Here is a 23,266-nt window from a genome sequence, read left to right on the forward strand (position 1 = left end):
GGAGCAGACAGGAGAGGTCTTTTCAATCCAGGAGCAAACAGCTTTCTGCCGACTCTCAGTTCAAACTGGATAATTCAGAAAAAAACCCCAGACTGCCAGGTAGGTTAGTCATGTGACTAACTGGTTTGACCACATCTGTTTGTGCATTGTACTGGAGCAGAGGATAGCTCCTTTGTTCCAAGTACTGTCGGTGAATATGCAAAAAATGTCTTTCCAGCCAGGGACCTGGCAACTCCTTGTCACAGGTCTTCTCCCCGGCAACAATTTGAAATTTAATGTCCAGGTGGCAAAATTAATGTGCCTCATTCTTGGCAGATGGGGGCCTCCATGATACCTCCACACTCAGGGGAATGAAATGTGATTTGAGAAAAGGGGCATTTCATTAAAAGGGTTGAGAGAAAATATAAGATACTGAAAAAAAACATGCATTTCTCTCATTCATTTCCATTCATTCATAAATCCTAAAGTTTAATAAAATTGCCTGCCTTTTCTTGGTGCCAGTGCTGTTTTAATTGCCCCCTTTTTGGCATCCCAGTATCCATGTGGTTCTTTGGAGAAATTTTTATTCAGTTTGCCCATTGCCATGACTGCCTAGGGTCTTTGTTCCTGTTGAGGTCAGCCAAGGGTGGGGGGGGGGGGGGGGGGGAGCGCAGTGGAGGGAGGGGCAGTTAGATTTAATAGCCCTAAATTGAAGTTTTTTCCAAGAGAGTCAGGAGTGGGCAGTTCCACCCTGAAAGTGCTTTGCTGAGTCATGCAAAGGCTTTTGACTTCAGGGGATGGGTGGTTCCCTTTTTTTCTGACTGTGGGGGAGGATTCTTTGCTAATCTCCCCTTTGTTCTGTGGGACACTCCTGCCTGCAGCTATTTGTGCCAATTCTACTGCACTCCCCTGCAGAACTTCGACTAGGTGAGGCATCACCCTCTTGGTTTCTCTGCCCCTTAGAGGTCTTTCTTTGTCTCTACAGGTTCCTGTAAATGCTGTTAGAATCTCTGCCAGGGTGCTTCTAGAGTCCACATTTATGTAGGAGGATGTGGGGACAAACATTGCAAATTTCTCGGGGTTGGTTGTCCAGACAGTAGGGGTTTTCATCCAGGATTCCTCCCGGACTTCCTTCAACCTGCCCTCTTCGTCACTTTTTCCCCTTCCCTGAATAACCTTTTGCCAGCTGTGTGCCTGCCTGTCCGCTTTTGGTCTCGGCGGGGGTCCCTTACAGTTCACCAGCCCTCTGCTGGAGGGTCCTCCTAACACCGGTACAGGACTTAGGGGTGCAGGTTTCACTGTAGGTTGGGGTTTCCCCTCAACCTGGCACATGTGGCAACTCCTGCAGTACTCTACCACATCTTTGTGGAGCTTTGGCCAGTCAAACTGCTGTCTTATGCAGTCTTTGGTCTTTTGCATACTGGCATGTACAGCCACTGTCGTCACATGGGACCTTCTTAACATTTCTCTCTGGTACCTCTGCGGCACCACTAACCGGTGAACTACTGCCCGCTCCTTGCTCTCAGGTCTGTGAGGAGAACTCCATTTCCTCATGAGTACCTCATTCTTTAAATAAGGGACTTTCAATCAGGGACTCCCTGTGCTTCACTTTCTGACTGGGAAGCCAGTGCTAACTCTCGCAATACTGGGTCGGCTTGTTGAGCCTCACCTCGGGAAAATCCATTTAATTCATTCCCTGGGTCTCCTAACTTTACAAAGAAAGTCTTGGATAGGTAGACATCATGGTCATCTGCCTGCAGTGCCAATGCTGTCTCCTCTGGTGGAGCTGGTTTGATTATGGCCTGATTCGCTACACATGCAGGGGAACTGCAGGGGAACTGCCACTGCCCTGTCTCTCTGACCTCCTGCTGTCTTTCTTTCACTGCTGAGGGGGCTACCACCTTAACCCCAGCCAGAGTATTACCTAGGAGCAGGTCAACACCGTCCACAGGCAAACTATGGACAATCCTTATGGTCACCGGTCCCCAAACTAAATCATCGTGAATAGCACATACAGGGAGGTAGTCACACCGTACATAAAGACTGCTCAGGCAGAAAGCGAATGGGTGACCGCCAGGCAGAGTAGAAGAACTAGGCAGGTAGTGCAGGAGTCCCCTGGGTCCATTTCCCTCTCTAACAGATTTTCCACTTGGTGATAGCTTCTCAGGGGACTGCAGCAAGAGCCAAGTCTGTGGCATCAAGGGTGGCTCAACTGCACAGGAGGGGAGGAAAAAGAATGGGAGAGCTATAGTGATAGGAGATTTTATCGTAAGGGGTACAGATAGGCATTTCTAGGCCACAAACATGACTCCAGGATGGTACGTTGCCTCCCTGGTGCTAGAGTCAAGGATGTCACAGAGCAGCTGCAGGACATTCTGAAGGAGGCTGAACAGTCAGAGGTCGCGGCTCACATTGGTACCAACGACATAGGTAGAAAGAGGGATGAGGTCCTGCAACAAGAATTTAGGGAGCTAAGTAGCAGATTAAAAAGCAGGACCTCAAATGTTGTAATCTCTGGATTACTCCCGGTGCCACATGCTAGCGAGTATAGGAAAAGGAGGATACAGCAGATGAATGCGTGGTTGAGGAGATGGTGCAGGAGGGAGGGCTTTAGTTTCCTGGACCACTGGGTCTGTGTCTGGAGAAGGTGGGACCTGTACAAGTTGGATGGGTTGCACCTGAACCGGAACGGGACCAACATCTTTGCTGGGAGGTTTGCTAGTGCTATTGGGGGGCTTTTAAACTAATTTGGCAGGGCGATGGGATACAGAGTGGAGGTACGGTAGGGGCTGATGCACAGCCAAATTTGGAAGAGAAACTAAGTTAGTCTGGAAGGCAGAGCAAATATAGACCTGTTAAGGCACAAGCGAAAAAATGCAAGTCTGGATTGCATTTATTTTCACGCAAGGAGTCTTACGAGTAAGTCAGATGAATTGAGGGCATTGACTAACACATGGGATTATGATATTATTGCTATCACAGAGACATGGTTGAGGGAAGGGCAGGACTGGCAGCTTAATATTCCAGGGTATAGAATCTTCAGACGTGATGGTGGGGGCTGGGGGCATTGGGGGGGTGTAAAAGAGGAGGTGGCATTGCACTGTTGATCAAGGAGTCAGTTACTGTAGTAATGAGGGATGATATCTTAGAAGGTTCCTCAAATGAGGCCATATGGGTAGAACTTAAAAACAAAAAGGAGGCAATCACTTGGCTGGGAGTGTACTACAGGCCTCCAAACAGTCAGGGAAAGATACAGGGGCAGATATGTAGGCAAATCTGAGAGGTATAAAACAGTTACGGGTTATCCACTGACCACCTCCAGGCGCGTATCCATTGTCTCTCGAGATAAGGAGGCCCAAAAGAAAGAAGAAGAAAGAAAATTAATAGGGTAATAATAGTAGGGGATTTCAACTTCCCCGTTGACGTAGTCTACATGCTCTTCAGTAAGGCTTTTGATAAAGTCCCGCTGGGAAATTGATTAAGAAGGTAAGAGCCCATGGGATCCAGGGCAATTTGGCAAATTGGATCCAAAATTGGATAGTGGCAGGAAGCAGAGGGTGATTTTCGAGGGCTGTTTTTGCGATTGGAAGCCTGTGACCAGTGGTATACTGCAGGGATCGGTGCTGGAACCCTTGCTGTTTGTAGTGTACATTAATGATTTAGACGTGAATATAGGAGGTGTGATCAGTAAGTTCGCAGGTGACACGAAAATTGGTGGTGTCGTGAATAGTGAGGAGGAAAGTCTTAGATTACAGGACGATGTAGATGGGCTGGTAAGATGGGCAGATCAGTGACAAATAGAATTTAATCCTGAGAAGTGTGAGGTGATGCATTTTGGGAGGACTAACAAGATAATGGAATATAGAATGGATGTTAGGACCATAGGAAGTACAAAGGGTCAGAGGGGCCTTGGTGTACTTGTTCATGGATCACTGAAGGCAGCAGTACAGGTAAATAAGGTGGTTAGGAAAGCAATATGGGATACTTGCCTTCATTAACCGAGGTATAGAATATAAGAGCAGGGAGGTTATGATGGAGCTGTATAAAAGGATAGCGAGGCCACAGCTGGAGTATTGTGTACAGTTCTGGTCGCCACACTATAGGAAGGATGTGATTGCACTGGACAGGGTGCAGAGGAGATTCGCCAGGATGTTGCCTGGGTTGGAGCATTTCAGCTAAGAAGAGAGATTGGATAGGCTAGGGTTGTTTTCCTTAGAGCAGAGAAGGCTGAGGGAGGACCTGATTGAGGTATACAAAATTATGAGGGACATAAATAAGATAGATAGGAAGAAACGTTTTCCCTTAGCGGAGGTGTCAATAATGAGGGGGCATAGATTTAAGGTAAGGGGCAGGAGGTTTAGAGGGGATTTGAGGAAAAAAAATTTCACCCAGAGGATGGTTGGAATCTGGAACACACTGCCTGAAGGGGTGGTAGAGACAGGAACACTCACAACATTTAAGAAGTATTTAGATGATCACTTGAAATGCGATAGTATACGAGGCTATGGGCCAAGTGCAGGAAAATGGGATTAGAATAGATAGGCTTAATGGCCGGCGCAAACACGGTGGGCCAAAGGGCCTGTTTCTGTGCTGTATAACGTTATGACTCTATGACTCTAGGTCGCACTCCAGGAGCACCCAGTGTATGGGTACAGGCATACATTGTCCTCCAATACCATTCACCACCATTCTGGTGTTCATTGCACTCAGTGAGGGAAAGATCAGGCCTTTTCCTAGTAAAAAGGATCTAGTGGCCCCTGTGTCCCTGAGAATCACTATGGGCTTGCTTGGCCCACTCGAGGGTATGGGGTTACTTCCCTTCGGACACAAAGCCCTGACAGCCTTCAAGAATCCCACTAACTTTTCCTGCATTGGCTGTATTAAGCTTCCAGGGTCTCACTCTTACTGCAGTTAAAGCCACAGCTTGTAATGCTGTGCTCTCCTCCAGGATTCCTTCTTCACTGAGTGGGTGTACCTACAGGTTTTCCCTTTAGTTTCCAGCACTCAGCTCTTAAATGCCCTGCTTTATTACAATGGAAGCACACAGGTCTCCAGGTATCACTCTTGCTCACAGCCCCTTCCTTTTTGGCTGGAGGAGGGCCCCCTGTGTCTCCTGCTTTCCTTTATCTCCCAGGACTGCTTGGACTCCTATCACTTTCCCACCCTATCTGGGGGTGACTAGGAAAGGCCGCTTGCCATGCTCTCTGAACCCACTGTTCCTCTGCATGGGTCTTTCTGGAGAGTGGGAGAGAGTGTTTAAATTCCTCTAACAGAATTACTTCTCTGAGATTCTCATGGCTGAGCTGTACTTTAAGAGCCCTCAGCCACTGGTCAAAAGCCAGCTGCTTGCTTATTTCAAACTCCAGATAAGTTTGATTAGCTTGCTTTTTGAGGGTTCTAAACTTTTGGCGATAGGCTTCGGGTACTGATTCATAGGCCCCAAGGATAGCATTTTTGGTCAGTTCATAATTTGATGAACTCTCATCTGGCAACAGGGAATAAACCTTTTCCAGTTAGCTTGCTTAGCAATAAAAGAGACAAAGTCTCAGCTGGCCATTTTAGCTGCCTTTCCAGTTTCTCAAAGGACACAAAAAATTCTTCTATCTTCCTCATTGAATTTTGCAATTAGTTGAGAAAGTTTTAACAATTTTGTACCCTGCCCTGAATTACGCTTCTCCATATTGACCATGCTTTCACTGGGGTTACTCTGTCATCCCCTAGTTAACTCAAGCCACTTCAGCTCTCTTTCTTCGCATTCTTTCTGGAATATTCTTTCTGTCTCTCTGTCCTCTCTCTCTCGTTCCTTCTCCTGTCTTTCTATCGCTCTCTCCTCTCTTTCTCTTCACGTTCCTTCTGGAAGGCTTTCTCTTTCTCCCTCTCTCTTGCCTCAAATTCAAGTTTCCTCTGTTCCAATTGTATCTTTGCTAACAATACCCTGTTGAGATCTGCTTCTAACACTGTTTTTGCTTCTTCAGATTCAAGGGAAAAATGGTTTTCTACTAGCCTTAGGAGTTCAGACTTCCTAGCCTTGCCACGTACAGTGATCCCCACACTGCTCAGACATTTTCGCAACTCCTCCATAGACAGTGCTTTTAACTTATCCCAAGTTACTTCACCCTGGCTTGGGAAGCTACTGGCTTCAGTTGCAGACATGTTAGTGTTCAATCACACACAACCACAAGAATACCAGTAGTGAAAACTTCTCTTTTTGTTTGGGAACAATTTGGCTTCCCACTTCCAATTTCGTTCATTTGTCTATGGGTCAATTCCAGATGCTAGCACCCAAATTTCTGTTACGACCAGGTGAGAAAGAGGTCTAGGGTTCCCTTTCAGCCTTCACCTGGTCTTACTGTAACAGGGTTTAATTTTAAACACACCATGTTTTTAGCACCCCCTTTGTGAATCTTTGCTCACTGCGTTCCAATTATAAGGCAAATAAACCAGCACAAACAGGCTTTCTCAGGTTTAAAGAAGAAAAGTTGAAATTTATTAAACTTAATCTCCAACTCTGTAACCGCCTACGGATACACGATACGCCCATGCTAGCATGCATACACGATACACACATGCAGATCGGGACAGAAAGAATAGAAGAAAAATAAAGTAGAAAAGTTTGAGGCAATCTCTGAAGAGGGATTTTTGTTCCTGTGCTTCGAGCTCGCAGTAGAGCCATTGATTGTAGGTCGATCTTGCTTTTTGTTGGGGCCTTTCTTAAACCTTGTTCACTGTCGGAGACTTTTCTCTCTTGGGGTTCATGTGTTCTCAGTCGGTTTTGGAGTTCCGTGAGAAGGAGATGGGAGCAGACAGGAGAGACTGTGGCGAGCCAGCCAGGAGAGGTCTTTACAATCCAAACGCAACACAGCTTTTGGCCAACTCTCAGTTCCAAACTGTACAACTCAGGAAAAAACCCAGACTGCCAAGCAGATTAGTCATGTGACTAACTGGTTTGACCACTTCTGTTTGTGGATTGTATTGGAGCAGGGGATAGCTCCTTTGTTCCAAGCACTGTTGGTTAATATGCAAAAAATGTCTTTCCAGCCAGGGGCCTGGCAACCCCTTGTCACAGGCCTTCTCTTCTTCCCAGCAACAATTTGAAATTTAATATCCATGTGGCAAAATTAAAGTGCCTCATTCTTGGCAGGTGGGGGCCTCCATGACACCTGTCACAACACCAATTCCTTTTAAATTGACAGTATTGCTTTACCTTTTTAATAAGATATAAGGTCACTCATGTTTTGATGTTGTCATAAAAATGTGTTTGGTCCTGAGATCCTTATTATATAATACAATTCTTTTATCTCTGTACAGAAGCTAATGTTTTAAATTTCCTTTTTTATTGTGGAGAGCAGAAGCTAATAATAAACAGCCCAATGATTTATTTTTGAAGGTCACAGAGTCTAGATCAGAATAGTTGATTAGAGAAGGAGCCAAAGTTAATTTGCTTTATGCTAGTCATTTTTGTCACTGCTGCGACGATAACTTGAAATCTTTCCTTTTGTTTACTAATGCCAGACCTGAGGTAAAATACTCACATTTCTATTTGACTGTGCACCACTTTTAGAGGGGTTGTCTTCCTCAAATTGGTGCTAAACATGGATGAATATTCTATTTCTTGATTAGCGTTACAACTTGCATTTATATAAAAAAGAAAGACTTCATTTATATAGTGCCTTTCCCGACCACAGGATATCCCAAAGCGCCACACAGCCAATGAAGTACGTTTAAATGTAGTCACTGGTGTAATGTAAGAAATGTGGCAGCTAATTTTACGCACAGCAAGCTCCCACAAACAGTAATGTGATAACGACCAGATAATCTGTTTTTGTGATGTTGATTGAGGAATAAATATTGGCCAGGACACTGTGATAACTCCCCTGCTGTTCTTCAAAATAGTGCCATAGAATGGTTTACATCCACCTGAGAGGTTAGACAGGGCTTCATTTTAACTTCCCATCTAAAATACAGCACCTCCAACAATGCAGCTCTGACTCACTACAGTACTGTCGCATCAGCCTTGATTTTGTGCTTAAGTGTAGAGCAGGGCTTGAACTCACAAACTTTTGATATAGAAGTTAAGTACTAATTGTGCCAGTATAGGCAAGCATTCCAAGACACTTCACATGATTATAGTATGATAAAAATTGACATCAAAACAAAGAAGTAGATATTAAGACAGGTGACTAAAAACAGTAAAGCCAGTAAGTTTTAAGGACAGTCTCAAAAGTGGAGGAACAGTGAAGTTTATGGAGGGAATTATAGATCTTAGACCTAGATGTCTAAAGGCATAGTCACCAATGGAGGAGTGAGGGGAGTAGGGGATGCACAAGACTCCAGGTTTGGAGGAATGCAGAGTTCTCGGAGGTTGTTGCGCTGGAGGAAGTTATGAAGCCACACCTGCCCTCCACACCCTCCCTATCTCCCTGAAAAATCAGGTTGCTTACTTCAGGGACATGACATCACACTGCATTTAGCCCATCTGAAGTAAGATATTTCTATAATGGCCTAATTCAAGAATGTGTTCAGATTTCCTACATAACGGCGTCACTTCCTTTCACGTGTGTGTGTGTGTGTGTGTGTGTAAGTTACAATCCCCTTGGTTTGTAAGGTGCAACTAATGGCTGGATAATCCGACTGAGCCTTTGGAGGAGCTCCATAAACCTGTGATCAAACAGGTAATGGTATCACTGGCCCTTCCGATAGTGATGTAAATATATTCACATAAACAGAGTACAGTGCTCAGGGTGGGTTTTCAAGAGTCAGCAGTATCTAATGGGGGAGGGGTTCTGCAATCATGCAAATAATTTCAGTGTAGGTGAGAAAACCTTGGTCAAGGGACAAGGTGTTGCATCTCCGCCCCTGATCACACGAAATAACACGACACTGGAAGTTGTCAAGAAAACGTGCTATGCCAAATGAGAATTTTTACTTCATTGGTTGGAAATCTACAATAAACTTTTAGAAAGTAAAGCTGGGATCCTACATTTAATTTTTAAAAATCTGGCAGCCAAGTTGGCCACCATAATTTGCATTGAAATACCTCACATTCCAGGACATCGAATTGGAGACGCATGTCTAATGAGGTTCCATCCAGGACAATACCTCATTAATTTGGAATCAGCTAACAGTTTCACTTCTAATGGCAAAACATTCAAAGTCATCTTGGAACATTAACAGTGGAGACGTACCTCCAGGAGTTGAACATTGAAACAATGAGACCAGAGTCAGATTGAGAATTCCTAGACTTGAATCTAATTAAATTGCAAACGAGGACAATGGACAATCATGTGGCTGCCTCCCTATCTGTGAAAAACTAGCAGTCTTTTGCAAAAGGAAAAGCTACTCAGACTTTGAAGCAGACAAGCTTCGAGCGCTAACCAGATAAGACCCCAGTGGGACTGTGTGTGTCTCTCTCTCTTTTTTTCCACATATACAGCATGTTTTGAAACCTGTCTGCAACTGTAGAATATCCAAGTCTACCATTGTTATGGACAGAGAAGGCTAATGGTATGTTAGCCTTTATTTCAAGAGGATTTGAGTACAGGAGTACTGAAGTTTTGTTTCAATTGTATAGAACCTTGGTGAGACCGCACCTGGAGTACTGTGTGCAGTTTTGGTCCCCTTACCTTAGGAAGGATATTATTGCCATAGAGGGAGTGCAACAAAGGTTCACCAGACTTGTTCCCTGGATGGCAGGACTGTCCTATGAAGAGAGATTGGGGAAACTGTGCCTGCATTCTCGAGAGTTTCGAAGAATGAGAGGTGATCTCATTGAAACCTATAACATACTTAAAGGGATAGACAGGGTAGATGCAGCTGTTTCCCCTGGTTGGGGAGTCTAGAACCAGGGGACACAATTTCAAAATAAGAGGGAAGCCACTTAGGACAGAGATGAGGAGAAATTTCTTTACTCAGAGGGTTGTGAATCCTTGGAATTCTGTACGCCAGAAGGCTGTGGAAGCTCAGTCATTGAGTATGTTTAAACTCAGAGATTGACATATTCCTAAATACCAATGACATAAAGGGATATGGGGATTGTGTGGGAAAAAGGCCTTGAAGTGGATGATCAGCCATGATCGCATGAATGGCAGGGCAGGCTCAATGGGCTGAATGGCCTACTCCTGCTCCTATGTTCCTATGTTCCAGGGAAGAAAACCACCTATAACTCTGTCTCCAAGAAAAACCTGAACCAGGTGGGCCAGCCACAAGGTGCACTTCTACCAGCCAGAGACTTCAAGATCACAGCTTCATCCGGAAGACAATAGAATTACCAGATCCCACAGACTGTATATTATTTTTACTTGTTCTGGGCTCTAAATCCAAACCAAAGTATTCCTTATCACTCTGTAACCTATTTGTGTGTGTGTGATTCTCGGTGCATGTGTGAGTGAAAGTTGTTTGGAAAATATGATATGTCAAATGAGAAATATTAATTAATTGGTTGGAAACTTACATCAGACTTTTGATGGAGAAAATCCTACAGTTAACTTTTTAAAAAACTGGCAGCCAAGATGGCCACCACAATTTGCATCAGAAATACCTCACATTCACGAATATCGAAATGGAGACACAAGTCTAACAAGAAATCCGGACAGGACAATGCTTTGGCTAACTGAATGGAGTATCCTGATCACCCTCATTAGTAGGATATTCAAAGCTATCTTGAGGCAATCATGAGTGGAGATGTCCCTCCAGGCGGTAAACACTGACAATACAACTGAGAGATGTTTTGGGCTTTTAGACTTTGGGCCTCATGAAAAACAAAGGGGATTGAGAGAACCATGTGATTGTCTCCCCAGGCTGTGTAAATCTGTGAGTTTTGTTACACACAAAGAGACAAACAGTAACTGAGGCTGCAGCAGCAGAGACAGCTGTGTGCCTCCCTTTTTCTCTCTCTCTCTCTCCAGAAAACATCAAGTTTGAAAACCGTCTGCGACTGTGGACCTTCCAAGCCTACAGTTTGCTACAGAGACCAGGGGAAGAGAGCCACCTACAAGACTGCCTCCAAGAAAACTCTGAGCCAAGTGGGCCAGCCACAAAGTGCATTTTGACCAGGCAAAGACTTCAAGAATACTGCGTCAGCCAGAAGACCGCAGAATCATCCAAGCTCAGACAATGTATCTAACTCTTATTTACTCTGGATTTTAATCCAACCAATAAACCTGCTTTCCACTTTGTAATTTATTTATGTATGCGTGATCCTCGTGTGAATGTGTGCGTGAATGTGTAGCGTATTTTTTATTATTTTAGATCGAGTATAATAAACTTACCCCTTTCTTGTTTAAACTCAAGAAAACCTGTCCAATTGGTTCTTTCACAATTAAAGGTAAAACGCTCACTGAGGTGGTAAGTACAACCACTGTTTAAAAAGGGTTAATCCCTGTTGCAGTCAAATAAGAGGAAGAGCAAGAGGGGTGACTGTGACCCCCTCCTCACCTGACCATAATAAAGTGTAGCATAGTTTATTATTTTATTTACATCAGGTTTTTGGTTAAGTACAATAAACTCACCTCTTTCTTGTTTAAAATCAAGAAAACCTGTACAATCAGAACAAAGGTAAAAGGTTAAGCACTCACTGAAGTGGTAAGCACATCCACTGTTTAAAAAGGAATAAACCCTGTTGCAATCAAACAAGGAGAAGGACAAGAGGGGAGCTTTGTAACCCCTCCTCACCTGATTGTAACAAAGTTGTTAGCAAAGTCTGCTACCTTTGGTCCACGGTGACAGACAATCTGTCCCTTGATGCAGAGCTTGATACAGACGTAGGGAAAGCAGCTACCACCTTTGGCTGACTTGCGAAACGGACATGGAGTAACACCAAGCTGACCCTTAGGATCAAGGCCTGTGTTCTCAGCACCTTGCTGTATGGCTGTGAAACCTGGGCAACTTACAGCTACCAGGAAAAGAAGCCCAATAATTTAGGACAAAATCACAAATGCAGCAGTCTTCTCAAAGGCAGAGCTGCCAAGTGTGTTGGCACTAATCAAACAGAGGCAACTTCGTTGGATCGGACAAGTCCACAGGATGGAAGATGGTCGCATACCCAAGGACCTTCTGTATGGTGAGGTAGCTGAGGCCAAACGACCAGTGGGGCCGCCCAAAGCTTCGCTTCAAAGATGCTTTCAAGTGTGACATGAAGGGCCTAAATATCGATGATTGCACCTGGGAGTCACTATTGCCGAAAGAGGGAGATGGTGACACATCCTGTGGGCTGGCAACTGGTGCCAACATCAAAAACAACAACTCACAGCGTCACTTGGCAGCTTCACGTGCAGCATTTGTGGTAGAACCTGCCTCTCAAAGATTGGCCTTCACAGCCATCAGCAAAGGTGCACCAAGAGAAGACACCCACCTAAATGGATTGTTTGCTGCATGTCCATCATCATGGAAGAATGCCAACCAACCAGGTGAGATCAACACTGATGATAAGCACAACAACTTGCATTTATAAAGCTCCTTTAACATAGTAAAACTTCACAAGGCACTTCACCTGATTGTTATCAAACAAATGTGCATTCACCTGTCTGGGCCCTAAGTTTTGAAATTCCCTCCCTAAATCCCTCTACCTCGCTTTCCTCTCTTAAGACGCTCATTCAAATCTTCCTCTTTGACAAAGCTTTTCGTCACCTGCCCTAACGTCTCCTTACGTGGCCCAGTGTCAAATTTTGTCCGATAAAGCTGCTGTGAAGGGCCTTGGGAGGTTTTACTACATTAAAGGTGCTATATAATAGCAAGTTGTTGTTGTACAGGTGAGCTGAGAGCTCAGCACAGAAGGAAATAATGCTCTCACTATTTGGGGCTGTTTGCAGCTGCCACCTGAGTTGTTTTGCCTCCATAAGCAGAGGGCTAAACCAGCCCGTAAGGTACCAGGAGGCTGCTAGGGGGCTGTGCCACAGTAGTTGTCAGTAATTTAAGATGGGGAGGGACCTAAACTGTAAACAAACGGCTGAAGCTTTTCATCACTGTGTTCCCTGCTGAGACTGACTGATATAAACGGGGTGCCAGTGCAATATAAAAGTGATCAACCCCACAGAGTATCCTTTCCAGAAACAGGAAACTCTCAGTTAGGTTTAGGCCCTTGATTACATCATCCGCAGCTCCAGCAGATCATGTGCACAGCATAGCAAGCATAAGCTTCTCTATGAGTGTCAGTGCCACCTATGGGGTGAAATGGTAAAAACCCAACCAGTTTTATAAGTATATTAAGGGCAAGAAGATAACCAGGGAAAGAGTGGGGCCCATTAAGGACCAAAGTGGCAATCTGTGTGTGGAGCCGGAGGACATAGGTGAGGTTTTAAATGATTACTTTTCATCTGTGTTCACTATGGAGAATGACAATGTAGGTGTAGAGATCAGGGAGGGGGATTGTGATATACTTGAACATATTAGCATTGAAAGGGAGGAAGTATTAGCTGTTTTAGCGGGCTTAAAAGTGGATAAATCCCCAGGCCCAGATGAGATGTATCCCAGGCTGTTATGTGAGGCAAGGGAGGAGATAGCAGGGGCTCTGACACAAATTTTCAAATCCTCTCTGGCCACAGGAGAGGTACCAGAGGACTGGAAGGCAGCAAATGTGGTGCCATTATTCAAGAAGGGTCAGGGATAAACCAGGTAATTACAGGCCGGTGAGTCTAATGTCAGTGGTAGGGAAAATATTGGGAAAACATTCTGAGGGACAGGATAAATCTCCACTTGGAGAGGCAGGGATTAATCAGGGATAGTCAGCATGGCTTTGTCAGGGTGAGATCGTGTCTAACAAACTTGATTGAACTTTTCGAGGAGGTGACGAGATGTGTAGATGAGGGTAAAGCAGTTGATGTAGTCTACATGGACTTCAGTAAGGCTTTTGATAAGGTCCTGCATGGGAGATTGGTTAAGAACATAAGAGCCCATGGGATCCAGGGTAATTTGGCAAATTGGATCCAAAATTGGCTTAGTGGCAGGAGGCAGAGGGTGATGGTCGAGGGTTGTTTTTGTGAATGGAGGCCTGTGACCAATGGTGTACCACAGGGATCGGTGCTGGGACCCTCACTATTTGAAGTGTACATTAATGATTTAGAAATGAATATAGGAGGTATGATCAGTGAGTTGGCAGATGACATGGAAATTGGTGGTGTCGTAAATAGTGAGGAGGAAAGCCTTAGATTACAGGATGATATAGATGGGCTGGTAAGATGGGCGGAGCAGTGGCAGATGGAATTTAATCCTGAGAAGTGTGAGTTGATGCACTTTGGGAGGACTAACATGGCAAGGCAATATACGATGGATGGTAGGACCATAGGAAGTACAGAGGGTCAAACGGACCTTGGTGTACTTGTCCATAGATCACTGAAGGCAGCAGCACAGGTAGATAAGGTGGTGAGGAAGGCATATGGGATACTTGCTTTTATTAACCGAGGCATCGAGTATAAGAGCAGGGAGGTTATGATGGAGTATAAAACGTTGGTTAGGCCACAGCAGGAGTACTGTGTACAGTTTTGGTTACCACATTATAGGAAGGACGTGATTGCACTGGAGAGGGTACAGAGGAGATTCACCAGGATGTTGCCTGGGCTGGAGCATTTCAGCTATGAAGATAGACTGGATCGGCTGGGGTTGCTTTCCTTGGAGCAGAGAAGATTGAGGGGGGACCTGATTGAGGTATACAAAATTATGAGGGGCATAGATAGGGTAGATAGGAAGAAACTTTTTCCCTTAGCGGAGGTGTCAATAACCAGGGGGCATAGATTCAAGGTAAGGAGCAGGTGGTTTAGAGGGGAGCTGAGAAAAAAAATTTTCACCCAGAGGGTGGGTGGAATCTGGAACACACTGCCTGAAGGGGTGGTAGAGGCAGCAACCCGAACAACATTTAAGAGGTATTTAGATGAGCACTTAAACCACCATAGCATACAAGGCTACGGGCCAAATGCAGGAAAATGGGATTAGATTGGATGGGTGCTTGATGGTTGGTGCAGAAGCATTGGGTCGTAGGGCCTGTTTCTGTGCTATATAACTCTAGGACTCTGTGACTCAGTTCACTACCTGGTCCAGACTACACATGACTCCAGTCCCACACTATGTGGTTGACTCTTAATGCCTTATGATGTGTTGCTGAATAAGATACTCAGTTGTACAAACAAACTGTATTTGAAGGAGAAAGCCCACTGCCACCTTCACAGGGCAACTAGGGATGGGCAATAAATGGCAGCCTTGCCAGAGATGCCCAAATCCTGAGAACAAATTAAAACAGAATACACCCTGGGCTATATTAACAATGAACATTCTTAAGAAATTCCTTTGTCCACTATTTTAACAAAGATATTGAGCTATCCCTAATATCCCTAATAAAAAAAAATCTTGCGGCATGGATTCTCCTCATTGTGTTGTGATGTGGCCATATCTAGGAATGCCAGCTGACCAGTGAATGATAGCGTTTGATCAATCTGACCATATTTGGCTGTGTTCACTGTACCAGATGGCCTGTAGCTGAGTACACCAATAAAAGAGTCATATAATTGTTATTCCATGTGTATAATTCCACTAGCTCCTCAGTACCAACTTCAACCCTCCTCAGTGAGCAGGCTGGAATGTTAAACATTTCTTGTGTGACACTTTGTATTAGTGTGATAGATGAGCATTCAGTCTTTTATCCCTTCCTTTTCTATGCAACAGTACAGACAGCAGATCCCAATCATCTTTAATTGATCTTAGTTTTCCTGAAACAAACGTGTCAGGCCAGCGAAACATTAACCATTCTCAGACTGGAGCCTCTCCGGCACGTGCTACATTCCCCTGATAACCAATGCTCAGCAAGTTTTTAATCACCCCCTCCACCAATGTACTTCCCTCATCTCCTTGAGGCACCTATGCTTGCTGGGGTACAGTTCTCTTTGTGTAAGTTCCCTAATACTTCATCAAGGTTACTATTCTTCATGTACAAGATTAGACAGGGCATGTTGGCAAGGCTATCTGACTGTATCTTGTGATTATTGATGTGCGTGTGAGGGAAAGGGGAAGGACTTGGAAGCTGAGTTTTAACCAGTCCTCACTGAATGTCCCACAAATGCATGCATTTCAACAGAGTCACTGGACAGTGTAGCAAACCTGTCTGACTTGTCTGTACCTGCACCTCCTTTTCTAGACTTAACAATTCCTCTTCCACTTTATATAAAGTTAAGCTTAACCAAAAATCTGTTACCAGTATTGTAATTTGCACTAAGTCCTGGTCATTCATCACCTCTATGTTAGTTCCCGGCCTGGCAATGCTTTGATTTTAAAATTCTTATCCTTGTTTTCAGATCCCTCCAAGGCCTTGCCCCTCCCTATCTCTGTAACATCCTCTAGCCTACAATCCTCCGAGATCTCTGCACTCTGGCAATTCTGGCTTCTTGCGTATCCCCGATTTTAATCACTCCACCACTGGGGGTTCATGCCTTCAGCTGCCTTGGACCAAAACTCTGTAATTTGCTCCCTAAACTTCTCTGCCTTGCTACCTCTCCTCCTTTAAGACTCCTTAAAGGCTACCTCCTTGACCATGCTTTTGGTCACCTGTCCTTATGTGGCTCGGTGTTAATTTTTGTTTGATGGTACTCCTATGGAGCACCTTGGGATGTTTTACTACAGTAAGAATGCTATGTCAATACAAGTTTTTGTTGTTGTTAAATTGAATCATTTTGTTTATATTGCTCACATTCTTCCTACCGGAATTAATCACTTCATACTTCTCTACGTTAAATTTCATCTGCCATGTGTCCTTTTCACCAAACTATGTCCTCCTGAAGTCTGTTACTATCCTCATTACTCTTTGCTACATTTTGAAGTTTCATGTCATAGAGTCATAGAGAGATACAGCACTGAAACAGGCCCTTTGGCCCACCGGGTCTGTGTTGACCATCAACCACCCATTTATACTAATCCTACATTAATCCCATATTCCCTACCACATCCTCACAATTCTCCTACCACCTGCCTATACTAGGGGCAATTTACAATGGCCAATTTACCTATCAACCTGCAAGTCTTTGGCTGTGGGAGGAAACCGGAGTACCCGGCGAAAACCCACACAGACACAGGGAGAAACAGGGAAACCCACACAGTCACCACTGCACCACCTAAAAACTTTGAAATTATGCCCTATATAATCCAAGTCCAGGTCATTGACATATTTGAAAGAGCAGTGGTCGCAACACTGAACCCGAAACTACCCCTCTGTACATTTCTTTCCAGTCCAAAAAAACGAACAGTCATAACTCCTATATGCTTTCTGTCTCCTTAGGCAATTTCTTATCCTCTTTATTTCTAAAACTTCAATTTTTCTAACCGTGTTCACTATCTGGTTAAGCTCAGCTGAGTCAGCACAGATCAGGATTTGATTGTGGAATCTTCTGGTCTATATGCCTCAGTGCCATAGCAGGTGACATATTTACCACATTAGTGTGGTTGCCTTTTGCAAAATAAACATTCCAAAGCACTTGGTAATAGAGGAAGAGAGGTGACTCGATGTTTACCTAAGAAAATGGTATTTGTGCAGCCTTGTCAAGATGGAGAGAGACGTGGAGAGGCAGAAAGGTTTAGGGAGGGAATTCCAGAGATAAGGACTAAACAGCTGAAAGCTCTACCACCAATGATAGGACAAAGGTATTGGGGGTTGGGGGGTGGGGTGGGGTGTCGGTGCGGTGGTGAGGGGGGTGCGGTGCACTAAAGGTCAGAATCAGAAGAATTTATTTAGCATTTGTTTATTAGATTGCTCAACTTTACAATGGGTTAATCAGGTAAAACACGGGTGGACTCACTATTTAGTATGATCTCATTTCCACAGTACTGATAGATTTATTTGATGATACTGATTAAATTAGTTAATCTACAGGGGGCACATTGTTAATAAAGCAAGACCTCAAACAGTGTAATCATTCTGAAGGATGCTGACGTGGAACACTGCGCAATAATGTTGCTAATTTAAAATGAGTAGTTATAGTCATTTGTTGAAACTATGAAAGTAGCTGTTCTGTTGCCATTAGCGAAGGCTGCAACTGACAGTTTTACCACTCACAGGAGGCTATAAACACGTCACTGGACTATCAGAGTAATGGATTTGTGAAATAAAGTTCGCTACTGATCGATTCCAGCTATATTAGGTCATTCATGTTTCAGCAGACAGAAGCCCAGTTATTGTGCATTGACTTGTGAAGTAAATTGACGAAACTCTGCCAGATACTGAGGCGAGGTATCAGGGGACAGTCCAAAGTCAAGCAATTAGGAAGACAAATGGCATGTTGGCCTTTATTGCAAGGGGATTGGAGTACAAGAATAAAGAAGTCTTCCTACAATTGTACAGGGTTTTGGTGAGACCACATCTGTGTTCAGTTTTGGTCTCCACATTTAAGAAAGGATATATTTGCACTGGAGGTGGTGCAGCGAAGGTTCACTAAATTGGTCCCTGGGATGAGGGAGATGTCCTATGATGAGAGGCTGAGTAAATTGGGCCTATATTCTCTGGAGTTTAGAAGAATGAGAGGCGATCTAATTGAAACATACAAGATTCTGAAGGGGCTGAATAGGGTAGGCACTGAGAGATTGTTTCCGCTGGTTGAGGAATCTAACACACAAGGACACAGTCTCAGGATAAGGGCCCGATCATTTAGGACTGAGATGAGGATAAATTACTTTACTCAAAGGTTTGTGAATCCCAGAGGGTTGTGGATGCTCCATCGTTGAATATATTTTCTGGGATAGACAGATTTTTGGCCTCTGAGGGAATCAAAGGATATGGTGAACGGGCGGGAAAGTGGAGATGAAACTTAACATCAGCCATGATCATAATGAATGGTGGAGCAGGCCTGATGAGCCATATGGTCTACTCATGCTCTTATTTCTTGTGTTGTTGCATCTGATTGAAATATTCAGGTTCACATTAAGTTGGTTCTGATGGTCCAGGTGGACTATTGACACTATTTCTAGATGAGCAGGGGTTCTCATGGTGTCTTGGCCACATTTCTCCCTCAACCAATGCCAGCTCATCTCATTGATTTTTGTGCAATGTTGCTGGTGCAAAATGGCTGCTGTTGTTTGCCCATGTGAAAGCAGTCAGTGCACTTCAGAAAATAGTTATTGTATGTGCAGTGCTGTGAAGACTTCTTGACATGAAGTGTAAGTCCTGATTATATTACAAACAGAAATTCTCAGCTGTAACACAGCAAAGTATCAAGTCAAACCTCTCTCTGGCCAGAGTCATATCCCACTGTCACATTTCAGGAATTTTTGGGGCCATTTTTCCCCAGACAGGATCTTTGGAAAAGGAGTTACATGCGAACATATGAATTAGGAGCAGGAGTAGGCCACTCGGCCCCTCGAGCCTGCTCCGCCATTCAATAAGTTCATGGCTGAACTGATTACTTCACATTTCCACCTACTCCTGATAACCTTTCGCCCCCTCATCAAGAATCTATCTACCTCTGCCTTAAAAATATTCAAGGACTCTGCTTCCACCGCCTTTTGAGGAAGAGAATTTCAAAGACTCATGACCCTCTGAGAGAAAAAAATTTCTCCTCATCTCTGTCTTAAATGGGCGACCCCTTATTTTTAAACAGTGACCCCTAGTTCTAGATTCTTCCACAAGGGGAAACATCCGTTCCACATCCACCCTGTCAAGACTCCTCAGGATCTTATATGTTTCAATCAAGTTACTTTTAATGTTGTGGTTTAACTAACAACAACAGCTTGCATTTATATAGTATCTTTAACATAGTAAAATGTCTCAAGACACTTCACAGGAGCAATTTCAAACAATATTTGGCACAGAGCCACATACGGAGATATTAAAAAGCTTGACCAAAGAGGAGGTTTTAAGGAATATAACCCTTTGTTCTGATACTGCTAAGCGTTAATTTGGTAACACTCTCAGTTTGTAATCAGATTGCTATGGTTTGGAGACCTACACTAAGACTTGAATGCAGCGCACAGGGAGTGTAGTAAGAATAGTATATTAACTGCAAATAGAAAAAAAGGTCTTAAATCACCTGGAACTATCAGTAGAAATTTGCCCCTTAGCATTAAATGGCAAAGACCATCATCTATTACTCCTTCACTTTCCAGCCACATCTCCCATGTGCCTTTGAGCTGGATAACAATTGTTCTGTAAGTACTGCCAGGATTTCTTTCTATTTCTCTTAAATTCGATATGTTTTGGAAAATCACACCAGATAGATTCTATAGTTTTATTTTTTTAAAAGCCCAAGATAACTCCTTTCTAATTTACCATTGTTAGGGCACTTCAAGAGATAGATTCAGCACTCCCATCTGGGAGCCATGCACAAATGGAGCACAGGTCAGAAAATCAGAACTACATTCCACAACACCTATCTCTGACCTGTGTTCCCTTTGAACATGGCTCCCCTCTGAGAGTACAGATTGCTGAAAATCTTTTTATACCACACACATACATCATATCCCAGCCAACAGGATGGGCAGGCCTCATGTAATGTTGGTTTATAGCCAGTTACCAGGAGGTATATGAGAGTGCCCCAGGCTGTGCACTGTAATAGTAAAATACCAAAGACTGTGGGTGGCCATACTTGCTTCAGTAAAAGAAAAATTGACCCTGGCTATTGTGCTGAACAGAAGTAGAGTTTTGCCATGCCATGCTGCAGTATGGCTGCTGTTGAACTACTCTGCACCACTGTGTTACAACACATTCGAGCATTACTTTTTATTATCTTCTCACACTCATGCAAGGATGTAATGTATGCATCAAAGTCTCGAGGGAAGAGAACTGAAATGCATTAATACATTGACAGAGATTCATTATAGCAGCAAATAGTTTTATGTGTATACTCTCAAGATAGTTTTTTGACATATTTAATGCAGGAATATCCATGCTATGGCCGGTGGGCCAAACGCAACTTGCAATAACAATCTGGCTCACAAAGCCCAGAGAACTCAATTCCATTTGTATGTGTTCACCGTTTTGTTCTATTTCAATTTGGAAGGCCTGGAGTTTTCCAAAGGGCCATTCTTAACACTGTTGCCTCATTGATGGTAAATTTCTAAATGATCTGTCGCTAACATCAGCATCAGATATATGCAAATTTAAATTTTGCATTTGGCCCACAGCAATCCACACTTTGCAAAAGAAAAACATTGCAGATGCTGGAGATCTGAAGTTAAAAGAGAAAATGCTGGAAATACTCAGGAAGCTACTCCATGCCTTGTGTCTGCTTGGCCCACAAAGACAATAAGTTTGGACAGTCTTGTTTGTTGGAGAAAAGTTCAAGCCTTAGTAGAGCTGCAGAGAGGAAAATCAAAACTGTTCTGTGGTGTCAAAAGACAGGTAGAAAAGAGACCCTTCACCTTCAATGTGGAGGACTGACAGGGGACTTTCTATATATGATCACATTACTGTCCACAAGACCTTGCTGTGCACAATTAGGCTGCCACATTTCCCAACATTACAACAGTGACGACACCTCAGAAATAGTTCAGTGGCTGTAATGCACTTTGGAACCTCTTGTAGTCATGAATGTTGCTATATAAATGCAAGTTCTTTCTTTGTTAGATTTTGTTAGGTAGGGGGTGTCAAAGGATATGGAGCTAAGGTGGGTAATTGGAGCTGAGGCACAGATCTGCCGTGATCTAATTGAATGGCAGAACAGCCTTGAAAGGCTGAATGGCCACTCCTGTTCCTGTGTTCAAAGTGATAAAGGCAAATTTTGGATCAATGTCAGGAAGTTCTTCATGTAAACAAAGTGATCAAAATGAACTTTCAAAAACTTTGGGACCATTATGGAGACAACTGAGTAGTATGTGGGATAACTATGGGTTCAACTGTGGACTAGGGGGCACAGTATAAAAATTAGTCAGATCTTTCAGGAGTGAAATGAGGAAACACTTCAATGCATAAAGGGCAGTAGAATTTTACAACTCTCTTCTCCAAATGGCAGTTGATGCTAGATCAATTGTAAATTTTAAATCTGAGACTGACAGATTTTTGTTAATCAAAGGTATGTGATATGGGGAAAAGGCAGGTATCTGGAGTTGTTTTGCAGATCAGCCATGATCTCATTGAATGGCAGAAGAGGCTCGAGGGTCTAAATGGCCTACTCCTGTACCTATGTTCTTATGGGCTGAACAGAGGAGTTCCTATAGACTAAATAGCCTATCTCATCTCTTTATCTCGAGATATTTTGGGTCTAGCAAAGGCAGGTGATTTGCGAAAAAACAAGGATGTCAGTGAGGAGCAGATGGAACAGGGGCTGTTGGGTGTTTGGGCAGGGGAAGGCAGGGTGGTGAGGTGATGACAAAGTTAGGCCATGAACCAATGGGTCAATGGATCGAATGCAAGGATGCAGAGAAAAATGCTGTGATCCAGCTCAACTAGGATCAGCTGTTCTTATATCATTCAACACTGTTCAGTTAGAACTAGATCTTTATAAACCCACAAAGTGTTATGCTTATATCCAAAATTCCCAGTATGTATGAATTTTAGGCAGGAATATAAGAATAGAATAAAAAGGCAGAGATGAGAAAGGGTTATTCGGACCAACAAACTCATCCATCCAGTGGACTAATTCTCCTGCTCAGTGTTTACTTTCATTCTGAATGAGCCACAAAGCCTGCATTTCTACTACCCTGCCTGGCAGACTATTACAGGCATTTATTACCTTTTCTGTGACGAGGTCTCTTCATATCATTCCAACTTAAAACTTATTTATTATTAAAATATCCTTTTGGTCAATGCCTCATCCAGCCTGCCTTGTTCTGAAGTATGAATCCAGATTTATCTTATATCATCATTTATTTGCTTTCACTTCTAACCATTTTTCATATATGACATTTGTGGAATCTGGTCCTGAAAAAGTGCCTAAATATCCCTAAAAATCCATAACCATATCTAGCTCTGTCTTTCAGATGAGAGGTTAAACTGAGGCTCCGTCTTCCCTGTTAGGTGGATGTAAAAGATCCCCGGCACTATTTCAAAGAGCATGGGAGTTATCCCCGGTGCCCTGGACAATATTTATCTCTCAATTAACATCACAAAAACAACTTATCTGGTCATCCCATTGCTGTTCGTGGGAGCTTGCTGTGTGCAAATTGGCTGCTGTGTCTCCTACATTACCACAGAATCACAGAATTGTTACAGTGCGGAAGGAGGCCATTCAGCCCATTGTGTTCGCACTGGCTCTCTGAAAGAGCAACTCCCTCAGTTCCATTCCTCTGCCTTCTCCCCATAACCCTGCACATTCTTCCTTTTCATATAACAGTCTAATTCCCTTTTGAATGCTTCAATTGAACCTGCCTCCACCACATTCTCAGGCTG

The sequence above is a fragment of the Heterodontus francisci genome, chromosome 3 (genome assembly GCF_036365525.1).
Source record: "Heterodontus francisci isolate sHetFra1 chromosome 3, sHetFra1.hap1, whole genome shotgun sequence".
In the NCBI taxonomy this organism is placed as follows: domain Eukaryota; kingdom Metazoa; phylum Chordata; class Chondrichthyes; order Heterodontiformes; family Heterodontidae; genus Heterodontus; species Heterodontus francisci.